Below are 6,503 nucleotides of genomic sequence, written 5' to 3' on the forward strand. Positions count from 1 at the left end.
CAGACACGTGTGAACAGACGTGTTAGGGGCCATTCACACCTAACGTGTTTTTGCACATCTGTTTTCCCATTGTTTTCTTATGTAAATGCATGCTGGGCGAATGTCTTTGATATTTTCTTTAGCGTGTTGTAGAAGACCGGCACATTTGAAACACCACGTCAAGTTAAAAATAACTTAAAATGTTCAAAAACGCATGTTGAGACACCTGCACTCTGTTTTATACTTTGCGCTGTGTCTAGATTGTTTTTAGCACAGCTGTCACAAAGATTCAAAATTCTAAAGAAGTTCACGCTGTGGAGCGGAGGGGGGTGGGGCCGGGTCGGAATATCACGATATTCCCCACCCCTGGAGGAGTGTGGAGCGGAGGGCCCCACCCCCCTCCGCTCCACACTCCTCCCGGCATGATGTAAATCCCCCTCATCCCTGGGGCGGGGTGTATCTTGCATCCCGTGTGGTCATCCCCGCCTTCCTCGACCTAGGAGGAGACAGGAGGGGAAAACAACAACAACAACAACAAAATAGGCGAGGGAAAAGGCCAACACGGTATGAAAGAGGAGAGAGAGAAAAAGCTCACTCACCAGTTCTCTGATGTACCGTCACGTGGTCCTCGAACACTCCTCCACACTCTCTGGCGGACGACAGCCGCTCCTCTCCAGGTGAACCGGAGTCAAATCTCCGACCCCCAGCGGACAAAACGCCCCTCCGCTTTTCTGGCGGCACCTGGGAACATTCCTCCACCCCTGGCAGCGGCCCTACTGCTCCAAGCGATCGGGGAGTTACGTCCCTCCTCCCCTCCTTCGCCTTCACTCGACCCCTCTGCGTTTCTGGGGGACGGAAGGGCACTGCTCCGCCCCTGGCAGCGGCTCCATCACTCCAGGAGGTCGGGGAATCCAGTCCCCACTCGCACCGCGGACGGCGGCCATACACCGCATCCGGGCGGTCGGGCTACTCCGTCACCCGGCAGATGGCAGCGGCACTCCCCAGGGTGGACGGCAGTGTCGAGGACCCTGCGACGGGCATCCCTCCTCCTTCCCGGGCTTCGGCACCAATGTAACACAGTTAAAGGATGGGCAAGGAGGAGGCGAGAACCGGCTTGTCAACATAAATCATAATTGTAATGAAAACTTAAACCAAATGCATAAACAAACACACACACGACGGACATGCCCGTAATTCTCTCTCTCTCGAACCATTGCCACCAGTCACCTTTATCCCTCGCGCACCTCATCAGGCTGATTGGGAACCGGGCGCACGATATTCTGACCCGGCCCCCTCCGCTCCACACACGCTGCATAGAGGGGACTGTTACATTGTTTCATATTACACCAGGTGAAGTTTCAGTGCATTAACTGTAAGACAATCCTTTTTCCCCTTCTGTTCTAGTGTACTAAAGAGTCTGCTGTGCCTTGTTAAAACTGTGTATGTTCACTGTTTCTATACTGTTATGAATGTTGCCTATATGCTTACATAAAATATAGCCTATTGCAACAGTACTTGCTAGGAGAGGAAATTAGATACGAAATACACAATTTCAGGTTCGGGTCGGGTTTGGGCTTAAAATTTTACGGTATCATACGGTCTCAAGTATGGGTCGGGTTTCATTTTAAGGCCCGTACAGACCTCTAGTACTGTATTGTGAGCTTACAAAACAATATGATGTTTTTTTTTTGCATTCTGTTGCATGCAACTCGAATCTGCATTGTGCATCACTGAGAGATTTTGATAATATTTACAAGCTATAATTAGTCAAATAGTTGAAATTCAGTGGAATCATGACATTTTAAAAAGGGATGATTGGATCTTTTGTTTATTGTCGAGGTGAGAGTGAGTTCCTTTTTTTGAATAAGAGGTCACCCTTGATTCCCCCGGAGTAACTGCAATAGGGATATTCACAACCACACAAATAAGAAAACAATTGCTTCATAACCACAATTCATCTAATCCCTGTTCATGTTTTTATTCACGTTTCTAACATAACCAAGGGCTTTTTTATTGTAGAGAAAACCTTAAGCTAGAAAAAATTCTACATTTACTCAACAGTAATCTGAAAGTTATGACAGCATCTGGCTTTGACATGAATAATTGAGATCACATCTGCAGTCTTAATAAATAACACATTCTATTGGGAAACTGAGGTCATATTTGTTTAATGCTTCAATTGCAGACAAGTTTAATGGCATCATGTAAAGGTTTAGTTAAAAAAATGCTACAAAACCCAGAAGTCTTGGTTAAACTAGCAGGCAGTATGACTCGTTTGGCTGAAGTGTGAACAGTGATGGCTATGTGTACATTTACAGCTAACACCATGTTTATCATCTCTGGGTTAGATCATCTGACAGACTTACCCACCCTTGAGTGATAGAATGATGTGGCTATCTCAACTGACGGCATCCAGAGGGCCCAGCGATACTTCACCTGAGTGAGCGTTCTTGCATTGACCCTTTGAAACGATGAGTTACAAATAAACACTAAATAATTACACTTCACACTCTTTCAGTAGTTAATGCACAACATGCTGCACTTTGGAGATACAGTCAACTTTGAACAGAGCTGCATCTCATATTTATTTGTTCGGAGCATTGATGTACTGGTATACTCTGTTTGCTGAGAAATTTCTCTTTTGCAATAATGCTTAGACTGAAACCCCTGTAAAATGACCAGCATACTGTAGCTTATCACCAGCATATGTTGCATTTTGGATGGTGGACCAGCAGGCTTCCTTGGTCAACCAGCTTCACCAGAAAGACAAGGCTGGTCAATCAGATTCACCAACTAAGTTTTGCTGGTGAACAGCATTGTCTTTCTGGTGAAGAATTATGTCCCTGACAATAGCCATTTTATTAAACAAAAAAAAAAATGATTCGATTTACAGTCTAATTTATATATATTTTTATAATTTTGTTTGATTTTTAAGTCATTGCAAAAGGGGCCGGTGGAAGAATTTGGACAGAGTAAAAAGTTTAGATTTTTATGATTTTTTGAACACTTTGTTATTTGGATTACACTTTCAATTAGTTTGAAGTGTAATTTGAATTTAGAAATAATTTTGCTTTTATTTATTTGTGTTTCAATAAATTAATTCAACTTTTCAAAACCATTATTGACCGGTAGGCAGGTACAATCACTGTTAATACTAGCCATGATTTGTGTGTCAGTTGATGAAAATGATTAATAATACTTACATACTCTATAATTTAACAGAGCTTACAAATCCTGACAAGAACCACATTTTCCATGCACATAAAAGGAGCATGTCACTGTCAATGAAAACCTGGCATTCAGTAATGCATAAAAGAGGTAAATCCATATGCATTTTCTTCTAATTAAATGCATATTGTAACTATGCTGCTGGCAATGACGATGAAGTAAAGAACCCAAGTGCAATTTATTTAACAAAATTGAGATCCAAAAAACCCTAACTATGAACGTGAAACATGAACTTGACTTGACATAAACTTGACTTAACATAAACTTGACAAAGTTACCAAACACAACCAAAGTTACATTCAACAAACAATACTTGACAAAAGGCAAATTGTAAAAATTAGGGTTTAAATACATGGACACGGGGTAAAACAATGATGGAGAAACCAATGAACAGACAGAACTGATAAGATAACAAGACAATCAACCAATGAAAACAAGATACATAAACATGGAGGGAAAACCCTAGAAGAACCTTAGTATTAAATTGCACTTATCCTAGCCTATTAACTCTTTGCGCATTTAATTTTGCCAAACCTACTTGTGCATGTTTATGTTCCTGTGTGTGTGTGTGTGTGTCATTCTGCACTGTCTCTGGCTCGCCGTACCTTCATGTTCCCAGACACTTCCCATTGGTTACTTCCGCTGTAAATACCCTATAGCGTCACCATTTCCTCTACCAATTCCAATAGACTGCCTAGTTCAAAACCCGCTGCACTTCAGCTTTTGCGATGCGCTGCCATTCACGCCAGGTGGAAAGGTAAATACACTGAAACCACTGCAAACATTTCTGATAAGAATGCTGCTTGTCAGCGCATCGGCATACAGTCACCGATCCTAGGGTACTGAAACTATCGGAAACATCATGCCGACTTCACGTGTGATCATGTTGGCAGTTGCCCAGGACACATCGACACATTTCATATTTACAAAGCAAATGTAATGTGGTTTGAGTGAACCAATCACAAACCAGTTTAGACCCTACGGTTTACACCTGTATTTAGTGCTAATTTATTTAGCGATTGCCCAAATCAAATCTTGATACAGAGTGTAAATGTGGTCTTTAAATCTTGTAAAGAAAGAAAGGCAGAGAAAGATTTTAAAGCTTAAATATGTAACTTTTCTATGATTCTTTCTCCTATCCCAACCTAAAATGCAGAGACAACTATAGTATAAGTTAGCCATTTGTATTTCCTTGAAAACTGTAAATAATGTCTGCAGCGCTAAAAAAATATTTGTTGTCCCAACACAGCAACAGACTTAACCAGCGTGAGTTTGGGTCAGGACTATCAGGAGGGAAAGCGCTTTAAAAACAATTGCAATTTTTGCAATTTCGTTTGGTGGCGCAGAAATTACACACTTCTTATTTAAAATTGTTATGCCCAATAATCTCAAGAAAAGATTTTCCAACCCATATCTCCATTTTTTTTGTATTAGAACTGTACTTTTAGATGTTTTCCACATAACGAATGTGAAACTGATGATGAGGTTTCTAGAGTGGCACACTTATTCAAGAGTATGACATCTGTCTCTCAAACGTGTGCTTGTATTGAAATATCGTATTTCCCGTATTAAATTTCTTCATTATACTGTGATTAACAGGCATGCCCAATAAAGCTATGTTATAAATTGCATTTATTTAGGGGTGGGGTGGGGGCCTGAACTGTTTTAAAAAAACAGTCAGGAAGAATCTTTGTGAACATGGAGTGTGCTGGTTAGATAAGAGGGGAGGGGGCAGGGGGGATCTGTGGTTCCTTATCAGCATTCAGAGCTGCCAAACACCAATGAGACAATTAAAATGGAAGTTTATAAGGGATGAGGATTAACTGGCGAGGATATTTAACCTTTTTTGGATCAATTTGATCTCACTGCTAAAGCAATGCATTTAAATATACAATTACCAAATAAACAAAAATATTTAAAAAAATAAAATGAATGGAAAGACAAAAGAAGAGTCCCTTCTCTTTCTCTGTATTTTCAATAAGTCTCACAATGCCTGTTAATAACTTGTCCTGGTCATTTTTCCAGCCCAAAATAGAAAATACAAAAAATAAATTGTACTTTTGCTTAAAGAACACTATTTTTAAGATTTATTTTTTTTGCATTGTGGCGTTAATGCTATGAACATATATACATTTCCCTCATTAATTTTCATTACATTATTAAAGGAATATCCTGGGTTCAATACAAGTTAAGCTCAAAAATAAGTTGGACTCGACTCTCTTTTTCTTAAAAAAATTTAAATAAAAGAAAACAAAATCAAGATTACGGTGAGGATACAACGTAGAAGTGAATGGGGCCAATTTCTGTAGGGTTTAAAGGCAGAAATATGAAGCTTAAAATATTCTAAAAGCACTTACATAAAATCTTCTGTTAAAACTTGTGTATTATTTGAGCAGTAAAATTGTTTATATCAGTCTTTTAATGGTCATTTTAATTTTACACAGAAATGTTTAGTAAGCATTTTACCAGACTTGTATTGAACCCAGGAATATTCCTTAAATGTGAAAAACCATAGGCCTGTTTAAGTTAGAAGTACTCCCTTGAACAGAATATACATTATGCTTTTTAGCACGTCAACCAAGAGGAATTGTGGAACTTTCCAGAAGGATCAATGTGACCTTCTGAAGTGTGGTGAAGACATTTACAATGATTGTGACAACTGCAGATTATTTCCAATGCAAGGACTTGTGATGTATTAGCACAACCCATAATGTGTCTCTTACACATTCAGTTATTATTGTCCCAGTATACAAAGAACATTCCAGTTTAAAAAAATCATTTTACCTCCAGACTTTCAGAAAGGGAGAGGATATCTTTCTCATCTAGAGGTTCTTTGGAGTTTTTCAGCATTTTTAAATTGAAATCGAATAGCTGTAGATGCCATATGACTCACTTTGTTCAGGATGTCCAGAGAACGTCAAAAGTAAACTTTCCCCCAGTTGAAGATAAGATGATGAGCAGGGCTCCAGAACCCGAGCAGGATTGGAATTAAATGAGGCATTCAAGTGTGCTGCACGATATCTGTGCGTATCCGGCCTGACTGACAACTGGCTGCGCCGCTTTGAACCTCTGCACTCACAGCGCCACAGTGACATCTAGAGGTAACGGGTGGAGCTGCAGCGCTGTACCTCGTTCATGTAAATGGATGTGTGTGTGTATTGTGCAGGTGCTCTTGTGAAGGGGGTGCAGCAGCGGGATGCGAAAGTGGCAAGATTGTGGTGGTGCAGGAGTGTAGTGTCACTTTGATTGCTGATTCTGAGCTCCCTGTTAGCCTAATTTGCAGTACTCTGAAAAAT

Source organism: Xyrauchen texanus, chromosome 15, assembly GCF_025860055.1.
Source record: "Xyrauchen texanus isolate HMW12.3.18 chromosome 15, RBS_HiC_50CHRs, whole genome shotgun sequence".
NCBI lineage: Eukaryota > Metazoa > Chordata > Actinopteri > Cypriniformes > Catostomidae > Xyrauchen > Xyrauchen texanus.